Source organism: Otolemur garnettii, unplaced genomic scaffold (genome assembly GCF_000181295.1).
Source record: "Otolemur garnettii isolate 467f Iridium unplaced genomic scaffold, OtoGar3 scaffold00206, whole genome shotgun sequence".
NCBI classification, from domain to species: Eukaryota; Metazoa; Chordata; class Mammalia; order Primates; family Galagidae; genus Otolemur; species Otolemur garnettii.
This window is the reverse complement of record NW_003852601.1, coordinates 665,954-678,211: the sequence shown is the minus strand read 5'-3', so window position 1 is coordinate 678,211 and position 12,258 is coordinate 665,954. Positions and strand designations below refer to the sequence as shown.

The 12,258-nt window shown below is 37.1% G+C and overlaps 1 non-coding gene and 1 pseudogene across 1 annotated transcript; one reads left to right on the top strand and one right to left on the bottom strand.

The window, feature by feature from the left end:
- LOC111721954 overlaps nt 1–7,428 on the bottom strand; it is a 26,903-nt pseudogene extending 19,475 nt beyond the window's left edge.
- LOC111721958 lies at nt 7,402–7,564 on the top strand. The gene has a single exon (XR_002770936.1). It is a non-coding gene; the product is annotated as a U1 spliceosomal RNA (small nuclear RNA).
- Nucleotides 7,565–12,258: the final 4,694 nt, after the last annotated feature.

Below are 12,258 nucleotides of genomic sequence, written 5' to 3'. Positions count from 1 at the left end.
ATTTATTAATCCATTCATGGGTCGATGGGCACTTGGGCTTCTTGCATGACTTGGCAATAATGAATTGAGCTGCAATGAACAATCTGGTGCAAATATCTTTACTGCCAAATGATTTTTGGTCCTTTGGATATATACCTAGAAGAGGAATTGCCGGATGAAACGGCAGGTCTATATTTAAATCCCTGACTATCTAAAGCATGATAATCTTCTGTTTTTATTTTTATTTTTTTTATTAAATCATAGCTGTGTACATTAATGCAATCATGGGGTACAATGTGCTGGTTTTATATACAATTTAAGTATTTTCATCAAACTTATTAACATAATCTTCACCACATTCTCTTAGTTATTGTGTTAAGACATTTATATTCTACACTTAGTAAATTTAACATGTACCCTTGTAAAATGCACTGTTGGTGTAGTCCCACCAATTACCCTCCCTCCCCCCATCCTTCCCCTTTCCCTCCCCTCCCTCTCTCCTTTACCCTTCTTCTTGGACTATAATTTGGTTATAGCTTTCATATGAAAGCATAAATTGGTTTCATAGTAGGGCTGAGTACATTGGACACTTTTTTGTCCATTCTTGAGATACTTTGCTAAGAAGAATATGTTATAGACTTCCATTTTTAAAAGTTCCTCTATCTTAAGTCCCACACCAGCTATTACCCTCTTTCTTCTTCTTTACAGCTAAACTTCATGAAGGAGTTGACTACAATCTCTATTTTCTCACCTCTCATTCACTTTTTAACACACTCTTGATTGGTGTCACCCCACACCATTCCATTGAAACTACCCTTGCTAATATGAAAAATGACTTTTTTCTCAGAGTAGGAAATGGACTTCATTCATCTTTTTCAAGTGGTTTTTCAGTACCTAGAACAGTGATACTGAAGTGGTACTGATCCCGGTACAAAGTAGATACTGAATAAATATTTGTGGAATGCATGAGTGCTCTTTTCAGCCCTTATTTTGCCAAATTTTTACATGATATGAACACTTGACCTTGCAACATTTCCTTTCATTGACTTCTGTGTCACCATGCTCAGTAGAGCTTTCTCTTATCTCTCTGGGTTTTCCTTCCAATGTCTAATACTAGTGTCCTCTCTTTTACTAGATTTATAATGGACACCTTATGCTCTGCCTTGTCAGTTCTTCTGTTCTGACTTCATACATGGCTATGGCTTTTACATGATGATGCTTTTATAATCCATTCCAAAAACGTAGACATTTCTCTTAAGTTATGAATCAATATATCTACCCCTTCTACTATACATCACCACCACTGAAAGTCCTACAGTCACCTCAAACTCAACACATTCTAAATGTAACTCTTACAATTCATCACCCACCCTTCTGAATAAATCTGTTTCTTCTGTAATGTCTAGTCTACTAAATTCCACCTCTATTCTCCCATTTGCTCAAGGCAGAAACCTAGATATTCATTGCACTTAAAATTAAGTTCAAACTTGACAAAAACTACCCCAGCCAGGAGACCATGGCCAACATCAACAATGATGAATAATATTGATATTGTAATTGTATGTATCTTTCATATGATGTGTTGATAATAGCACTTTACATCAGTCATCTTCCTTCTCCAAACCCATAACTCCTGTCTAATTATGATAATGACATTGAACAAATTCCAATAAAGAGGCTACAAATTATCTTAGCAGCATTTCTTAAAACTGTCAAGTTCATCAAAACATGTCTGAGAGAACTGTCACAGCCAAGAAGAGTCTAAGGAAATAACAACTAAATATCTCTGGCTTCTGGACCTAGAATATTGTCCTTGCCCCCTTTTATCCAGAAAACTCACACTCATTTTTCAGGCCTATGTTTGAATGTCACCTCTTCAGGGAAGTTTTTCTTTACTCCACAGAGTAAGTTAAATCTCCTCATTCTTTGTTCCTATAGTATCATATGCTTCTTCTCACAGAGGTTAATTAATTCCTATAGGAATTTGAGCACATTCTCTCTCTCTCTCTCTCTCTCTATATATATATATATATATATATATGACTATAAATGACTTTCATATATATATATATATATATATATGACTATAAATGACTTGCAAATCTATCTCCAGCACCTACAGTGGAGCCTGGAAAACTGAAGTATGGGCCAAATCAGCCCACTATGTTTTGGAAAGAGTTTTATTGGAACACAAACATGCCTATTCATTTATGTATTGTCTAAGGCTACCTTCACACTATAATAAAATTGCATACTTTAAACAGAGTCCCCAAATTCTAAAATCTGTACCGTGTACCTCTTTACAGAAAACACTTGGCCATCACTGGCCTAGAATAGCACTTAGCACACATAGAACCCTCAAAAATATTTGTCAATTAGTAAAGTTACCTCAAACACATTTGTTGAGTCTTATGATTATTTGTAATCAATTATGAGTTGTTTCTGGTAGAGTTTACTATTCCTTCAGCTCAAGAGGGATTTCTTCAACAGTAGGACTTTTCTTTTTCTGTTTGTATTCCTCTCAAAAAGAAACACATACCTCCTTAGCTCTGCTCCACTAACAGGACTGTTGTCATAGTGTCTTCTTCCACTCTCCTTGCCTTCTATAAAAGCAGTCCATTCACCAGCATGTGAGATGAGTAAGATTAAATGCTTTTGCTATTTCTCCTCAGGAGAAAAATCCAAACATATTTACACTGTGGAAAAGCTACCTATGTGGAAATATCTGCCATCAGAGCTTATACTGGATCCCTCAAAATACAGTACTCTCGAGATGGAAACAAACTGATAGAAAATTGCTTGAAGAGAAAGGTAGCCTGACATAGAAGAACTTGGTCTGAACTGAGAGAGAGAAAACTTGGGTCTGATGCCTATTTGATCACTAACTAGATGTTTGATGCCAGGAAGGTCACCTGAACTTTCTGAGCTTCAGTTTTTCCACCTGTGAAATAAGGGATAGGACTTAATTTGTGATTCTTTCATGATAGCTATGTTGTACTAAAGAAACTTTCAAGGTCTACTTCTGAAAAGCCTAATTGCAGCTCAGGATAATGATGGGGCTCAACTCATGGAACCACAAACTCCTTTGTGCAGCCCATATATGTCTCTTATTAATTAAAATGGGAACAAAAGTTAGTTATTACTTAATACAGGCATCGTCAAACTATGGCCCACGGGCCACATGAGTCCCGCCTAGGACATTTATCCAGCCCGTCGGGTGTTTTTGCCACTACTGCCTGTCCTGCTTAGCAGCTGACTCATCCTGGGGCCCTCAGTCTGGCCCTCCAGTGGTCTAAGGGACAGTGAACTTGTCCTCTGTTTAAAAAGTATGAGGACCCCTGGCTTAATAAATGCTGTCTATCAAAAAGACAAATTATCTCAAAAGAAAAGAGAAAAACTAATTCAAAAAGGTAGTAAGAATGTTGGAAAATTATGGAAGTAGGTTGTCTCAAAGGTCCCTTTTAGCCTTGAAATTCCACTGTCCTATGATCTCAGCTTATCAAATATCTGAGAGCTCAAACAAACTAGACTTTCAAAGGGCAAAAAAAATCCAGTCAGCAATTTGTGTAAGTAGAAAGAAAGAAAGCCTTTAAAGTCAGAAGCACCAGAATTTAAACCCCAGATTTGTCACTTCTCTGTGACCAAGGTGAGGTCATTTAATCTTTATGGGCCTTAATTTCTTCAGTCGTAAAACAGAGTTAATAATTCCTACCCCATAGGTTTGACATAAAGACTAAAAGAGATAAATTAGGTAAAGCAACTGGCACATAGTACACACTCAGACTCTTGGACAATATCAGAACTACCCCATCTTCCTCTCCACTTCCTTTTTTCCCATGGGACATCTCACACTTAACCCCTTTCACAACCTGCTTGAACATTAGCAAAGTTCCTGTACAGAGGGCTCCTCTCTTTTCCATAGTCTACTTCTTTTCCCCTAATATCTGTAAAATAATTCTACTTGGCCAGTGGCAGATAGAACAAGAGAGTTTGGGGCCCATTCAGCAGGCCAAATTCTTAGTCTCATTTCTGACAGGCTTTATCTATTTTCATGTACCTCATCTTGACATTAGTGCCAGCATATAATGCCATGGGAAAGGGCAGAAGAGAAACTGAAGTTCCTTAGGATTCTTTGGTTCTAACTTCTAAATCTTAATAATTTAAAACAAGCAGCTCTTTGACTCATAGAACATTATTGCTAGGAAAACACTGAAAATCACGTCTTTGAATTCAGCCTGCTCACCCTCAATAAGCACACAAGTTAAGATTTCACAGAGACGGGAATGGACTCATATGGGCTTCCCAACTCCTGGGTTAATGCCCTTTCCCATGGGCATTTGAAGGGTTAATGTATTTAAAATTTGAAAGAAAGAGAGAGAGAGATTGAGATTGAAGGTTTTGTGAACATTCCAGGAAAATGTATTACACACGCAGCTACTCAGGGTTTCATGTTTATCTATCTGAGATATTGGTATCTGCTCCAGCAAGGAAGGATGCTAATATATTTAAAAGCTGTGATGACGCATTACCAGCACAATGTATTGCCAAGACCAATTTTATTTTACAAGAAATTATGTAAAGTTCAACAAGACCTTACTCCATGGAGCTATGAGTATCTGAGAGTACTAAAAATACTAACAATACTTAGAATTTTTTTCTAGACACTTGATGGTCAATTCAAATTACTAGATTTTTATTTTCTTTCTTTCATTTGGCCACTCCTCTCCATTTTCTTTTCTCTTTTCATTTGCATTTTTCTTTCTTATATATTTTTCCTTGTATTAAGTCATACATATGTAGATCATGAATACATTTATGACTTTGTGGCATTAAATGTGCTGGGTTTTTTGTACAAATTGGAGTACTTACATGCAACTAATTAGCATAGCTTTCACTTCGTTTACTTAATCAATGTGTTAAGACATTTGTGTTCTATACTTGATAGATTTGACTTGTACCCTTGAAATATTCTCCATAGGTGTGGTCCCACCATTTACCCTCCCTCTATCAAACCACTCTCTTCCCTCCCATCTTCCTCCCTTTCCCTACCTCATCCTGGGCTATAGTTGTGATTCATTGTTCATATGAAACTGTGAGTTATTATAAATTGGTTTCATAATAGTACTGAGTACATTGGATATTTTTTCTTTCGTTCTGAAGATACTTTACTAAGAAGAATATTTTCCAGCTCCATCCATGTAAACATAAAAGAGGTAAAGTCTCCATCTTTTTTAAGAATGCATAGTATTCCATGATATAAATATACCACAATTTATTAATCCATTCATGGGTTGATGGGCACTTCGGCTTCTTCCGTGACTTGGCAATTATGAATTGAGCTGCAAATAACAATCTGGTGCAAATATCTTTGTTACAAAGTGATTTTTGGTCTTTTGGATATATACCTAGTAGAGGAATTGTAGGATCAAGCAGCAGGTCTACATTTAGACCACTGAGTATTCTCCAAACTTCCTTCCAAAAGGAACGTACTAGCTTGCATTCCCACAAGCAGTGCAGAAGTGTTCCCTTTTCTCCACATCCATGCCAACATCTATAGTTTTCAGATTTTGTGATGTGGGCTACTCTTACTGGAGTTTTCCTCAAATTCTCATTCCCATTTTCTCTACTTTCTTTCTGGTTTCTTTTTTAGTCTTCATATCTCTTATCTTATCCTCCTCTTATGTCTCCTCCCTTTCTTTTTTATCCTCCTCACCTTCTGTACTTTCTCTTTCTCCCTTATTAACTTTCCCTCATCTCCTCTCTGTTCTTTACTCTCTTCTGTCTTGCTCCATTTTATCTCCAGTTGTTGTTTCTTCCTTATGCAATTCCTGGTAATGTGATTTTTTATTTTTTAAAAAGATCTTAATTATGACCACTTTCCCTTTTCTAATAGAGTTGAAACTCCAACCAGACATATAGAAATAGATTTTACATTGCACAAACAGATTTAATTGAGAATCCTTCCCAGATATGCCTTGCCAACTCCCAGTCAGTTCACTTGTACTTGCGATCTCCTTGTGAACATGTCCTTTCTTTCTCTCTCACTTCTTGGCTACTGTTATAACCAAATGCTGTAGTCAGGAGCTAGATGTCTGTGAGTTCTGTACAAACTTAATATTCAAGTCCCTTCTGCAAAGAGACTTATAGGCCATGACAGATAACATTTGATATAAACAGATGAAAGAATATAAAATGTTGAAACATCAGAGTAAGAGATTACCAAGTCTACAGCTCACATGTTATGTTGCTAGAAACTAGAACCTTAAGAGGGAAAGTACCCTACAGCTAGTCAGGGGACATATCAGTAGGCTTCATTGTGGACATCTGCAAACATTAGCCTTGTACTGGTCACTCCTTCCTTGGAAATGGGCTGGGGCTCATTTGTTTCTGTAATACTAACATCTAGTATAGGATTTTCTCTACTAAGTAAATGAATGATGGGCATCCAAGTTAGAACAGCATCTTACATTATGACTCCACAAAACTCTTTTTGTTCAATTGTACAATGAGGTTAACAGCAGTAGCTCTCTCATAAGGTTAATGTGAGGATTAATTAAGATAACCTATGTAAAGCACTCAGAACAGTGCCTGGAACACACAATAAAAATTTTGGGTAATCTTTACCTGCTGTTGCTGTTAACGTATATAGTCTGAGAAATTGTAGCTGAAGTGCAGTTTTTATGAGTAACTCAAAGATCATAGGGTATATGGGTGAATGAATGATACACCTGTCTTTACCATGACCCTACTCTAAAGGAAGGCTTCTGAACTTCAACAACATTGACATTTTGTTTGGACAATTCTTTATAGGCTATTTAGTAGCATTCTTGCTCTCTACTCACTACATGTTAAAATTAATAGCACCTGTCTAAGTATAATATCCAAAAATCTCACCATTATTGCCAAATGTTCCCAGTGGGAAATATAAAATTGCCTCCATTTAGAACCATTGACTTCTATGAACATCAAAGTACAATGCAAGGTGCTAGCCATTTGAACTTATAAGAGGCCCAGGTGGGCTCGGCGCCTATAGCTCAACCGGCTAAGGCGCCAGCCACGTACACCTAAGGTGGCGGGTTCGAATCCCCAGCCCGGACCCGCCAAAACAACAATGATGGCTGCAACCAAAAAATAGCCGGGCGTTGTGGCGGGCGCCTGTGGTCCCAGCTACTTGGGAGGCGGAGGCAGGAGACTAGCTTGAGCCCAGGAGTTGGAGGTTGCTGTGAGCTGTAATGCCACGGCACTCTACCCAGGGGGACAGCTTGAGGCTCTGTCTCAAAAAAAAAAAAAAAAAAAAAAAAAAAAAAAAAAAAGAGGCCCAGGTGAACTTATATCTTCAATTAGTTGCCACTTGTTCAGTGTAATTAGGAGCATGGTATCAGTAAGTCTATATCTTTAATCTTAATTGAAATTTATTTTTTTATACTTACCTGGATGGGGAGACATCATGATCACAAAGATGATATCCCAGGGCAAGACTTATCCATTGCACTCTGGATGTGCTGACCCCTGTGATTTCCCCAAACATAGGAAACTAGATTGCATAATTTGTGGTAGTGGGGGACTATGTTCGCACTTTCCACTAAAGTATATAAAAAAAATAAATTTATTTATTTTTAAATTATTTTTTATTAAATCACAACTGTATACACTCATGGGGTATAGTGTGATGATTTGATATACAATGTGGAATGCTTAAATCAAATTAATTAACATAACTATCACCTCACATATTTCTTGTGTTAAGATATTTATAATATACTCTTAGTTGTTTTGAAATGTACCCTTGCATTGTGCACTTTAGGTGAGATCCCACCAAATACTCTCCCTCCACTCACCCACATTCCCTCCCCTCTCTCTCCTCTCCCCTCCTTCTTTCTGGACTATAGTTGTCCAGAAAACTAGTTGGACTATAGTTGGACTATAGTTGTGTTTTATCATTTGTATTAATGTGTAAGTGATTATATATTGGTTTCATAATAGTATAGAGTACATTGGATACTTTGTTTTCCATTATTGAGATACTTTACTAAGAATAATATGTTTCTGCTCCATCCAGATAAACATAAAAGATATAAAGTCTCCATATTTTTTATGGCAGCATAGTATTCCACAGTATACATTTGCCATAATTTGTTAATCTGATCATGAGTTGATGGGCATTTTGACTACATCTGCCATTTCAATTGGGCTTCAATTAACATTCTGGTGAAAAATTCTTTGTTGTAAAATAATTTTTGTTCATCTGGGTAAATAACTAGTAATGGAATTGCAGGATCAAATGGTAGGTCAACTTTTAGTTCCTTCATAATTCTCCATATGTCTTTCAAAAAGGCTGTGTTAGTTTGCAATCCTTCCAGCAGTGTGGATGTGTTCCCTTCTCTAGCAATCCATGCCAACATCTTCAGTTTTGAGATTTTTTATGTGGGCTAATCTTACAGGAGTTAGGTGACATCTCAAAGTGGTTTTGATTCACATTTCTCTGATGATTAAAAGTGATGAGCATTTCTTCATGTGTTTGTTGTCTTCTTCAGAGAAGTTTCTGTTCAATTCTCTTGCCCACAAAGAAATTCGGTTATTTGTATTTTTCTTAATGATGAATTTAAGTTTCCTGTAGATTCTAGTTATTAGGCCTTCGTTGGAAACATAACCTGCAAAAATATTCTCCCATTTTGAAGGCTGTCTGTTTGCTTTTCTTGCAGTACCCTTAGCTGTGCAGAAGCTTTTTAACTTGATCAAATCTCAGTAATATATTTTTAGTGTTGCTTCAGTTGTTGGGGGGCAGGGGGGACATCCCCTCCTCATAAAATATTTTCCCAGGAAATGTAAAGTTAGAAATGGCAAGAGACAAAGACATAAGATACACAGAATAGAATTTTCAAAAGCGGGAGCACAGAGGACCGCTGCTAGATTGTGAGGTTTACAACACACTGGCACCAAGTGTTTGATCCACTCAGGTTTTTTTTTTCTTTTTTTTTTTTAGGCAATCTTGCTGGGTCACCCTAGGTAGAGTGCCATGGCATCATAGCTCCCAGCACTCTCAAACTCTTGGGCTTAAGCAATTCTCTTGCCTCAGCCTTCCAAGTAGCTGGGACTACAGGTACCCGCCACAATGCCCAGCTATTTTTAGTTTGGGTTGAGGTTGTCATTGTTGTTTGGCAGGCCCTGGCTGAATTCGAACCTGCCAGCTCCAGTGTATGTGGCTGACACCATAGCTGCTGAGCTACAGGCTCTGAGCCATCCACTCAGGTTTTATTGAAGGCTGTTTCCTCAGTAGCCCAGATAGTAAGCTGAGGAAGGAACAAAGACAGCTCAGCAGTTTCTCTGAGCAAGCATGTATGTTCCTATTGTTTCTATAATCATTAACTTTAAGGGTATGAACAGCCTTGAGAAATTTGAAACCTGAGCCTTGGGTGGGAGCAACCTCCTGTCTGTCATCACACACACAGATACCTAGGGGGATTATTAATCCTCACTAGTTCACGGTGGAGTAAAATGCCACCAGCATCAATTTTCTCTGAAGAATTGGTGTGACAGAGGAATTTTCCTCTGATCTTCACCACAGCGGGTCTTCCTATCTCATAAGGGATATGAGCTCTCCTACCCATATTTCAGTGCTCAGGCTGTTCACTTGATATCTGCCCTGGCCAAATACAAATCTTCACTAGGCAAAGGATGGCCTAGTTAATGTTTATTTCCAGGCCTTGAACACAGCTTCCTCAGGGGACATTGTTCATTCAGAGTGTTCAGAGACTCAGCAGGGGAGTTTGCAAGCTGTATCCTCTATAGGCCAGGCTTCCAGGAAACTGCTTTGATAATAAATTTAGTGACTGTTGGCTCACACCTGTAATCCTGCACTCTTAGAAGCTGAGACGGGTGGATTGCCCAGAACTCACAGGTTTGAGACCACCCTGAGCAAGAGTGAGACCTCCATCTCTAAAAATAGCCAGATGTTGTGATGACTACCTTTATTCTCAGCTACTTGGGAGGCTGAAGTAAAATAATTACTTGTGCTCAAGAGTTGGAGGTTGCTGTGAGCTATTACGTCAAGGCACTCTACTGAGGGTGACAAAGTGAGACTCTGTCTCAAAAAAAAAAAAAAAGGAGAGATTTAGTAGCAACTAGTTTAAAGGTAAACCAGCTGACTTAATTTTTTTTTTATTTTTGCCTTATTCTAGGGGTGTTTTCCCTTGTTAAGATTGTGGTCTTAAGTCCCCAACCTCTCTGCTGGCACTACAGTAAAAGGAATAGATTTCTGGAATACATTTTCAGCTTTAATGTTGTTGGTATATATAAAAGTTACTGATTTGTAACTATTGATTTTGTATCCTGAGACACTGCTATATTCCTTGATCACTTCTAAGAATTTTATAGTTGAGTCCCTGGGTTTTTCCAAGTATAGGATCATGTCATCTGCAAAGAGTGAGAATTTGACTTCTTCTGACCCCATTTGAATACACTCGAGCCCCTTCTCTTGCCTGATAATGATGGCTAGGACTTCCATTACTATGTTGTATAGCAGCAGAGACAATATGCATCCTTGTCGATTTCCAGATCTGAGTGGAAACATTTTGAATTTTACTCCATTCAGTATGACATTGGCTGTGCATTTGCTGTAGATGGCCTCTGTCAGTTTAAGAAATGTCCCATATTAGCCTATTTTCTGGAATGTTCTGATCGTGAAAGGATGCTGGATATTATCAAAAGCTTTTTCTGCACTAATTGAGATAATCATATGGCCTTTGTTTTTTACTTTATTTATGTGATGTATTCTATTTATAGATTTATATATGTTGAACCAAGCTTGTAAACCTGGGATACAGCCAACTTGATCATGGCGTATAATTTTTTTGATGTGTGTTGAATTCTGTTTGTTAGGATCATATTGAATATTTTTGCATTGATATTCATTCATGATATTGGTCTATACTTTTCTTTCTTTTTTTTTTTGGCCTGGGTTGGGTTTTAACCCACCACCTCAGGCATATGGGGCTGGTGCCCTACTCCTTTGAGCCACAGGAGCTGCCCCACTTTTCTTTCTTTGTTGGGTCCTTTCTTGGTGTTGGGATCAAGGTGATATTTTCTTCATAGAATGTGTTGGGGAGGATTCCTTCTTTTTGTATGTTTTGGAAATATACTTATCTTTTTGTATGTTTATGTAATATAGGTACTAGTTCCACTTTGGAAGTTTGGTAGAATTCTGATATGAAGTCATCTGGTCCTGGATTTTCTGCTTGTTGGGGGATTTCCTATAGTTGATGCTATTTCAGTGCTTGATATGGGTCTATTTAAAATTTCTAATTTTTCTGGTTGAATCTAAGAAGGGGGCATGCTTCCAGATATTGGTCCATTTCCTCCAGATTTTCATATTTCTGAGAATAGAGGTTTTTGTAGTAATCATTGAGGACTTTTTAAAATGTCTGTGGTATGTGTTGTTATTTCTTCTTTATCATTTCTGATTGATGTTATTAGAGATTTTACTTTTCTGTTTCTGGTCAGGCTAGTGAAGGATTTATCAATTTTATTAATCTTTTCCAAAAATCTACTTTTTGTTTCTTTGGTCTTCTGAATTATACTTTGTTTTCAATTTCATTTAATTCTACTCTAATTCCAGTTAGTTCTGGAATTTCTTCTGCTGAGTTTGAGGTTGGATTGTTCTTCCTTTTCCAGTTGCTTGAGATGACCCATTAGATTGTTGACCTTCTTTCTTTCTGTTTTCTTGATGAAGGCTTCCAATAGTATAAAGTTCCCTCTTAAGATTGCCTTTGCAGTATCCCATAGGTGTTGATAAATTGTGTCTTCATTACCATTTTGTTTCAAAAGTTTGATGATTTTCTTCTTAATATCATCTTTGACCTAGCTTACATTCAGTCTAAAGATATTTAGTTTCCATGACTTTGTTTGAGTATAAATATTTCTGTTGCTGTTGAGTTCAACTTTTATTCTGTGATGGTCTGAGATAATACAAGGAATAATTTTTATTCTTTTAACTTTGTTTAGGTTAGACTTGTGTACTAAGATATGATTAATTATGGAAGATGATCCATGAGCTGATGAGAAGAATATTTATTCAGTTTTAATAGAATGAAATTTTCTTTAGATGTCTATTAAGTCCATTTGCTTTAGGGTCGCGTTTTAGTCCATTATTGCTTTGTTTATTTTTATCTTTGAGGATCTATCCAGAACTGAGAAAGAGGTGTTAAAATTTCTAATATTATAATGCAGGAAGATATCAAATTGTTCATATCCATTAGGGTTTTTTTTTTCTTTTTTTTTTTT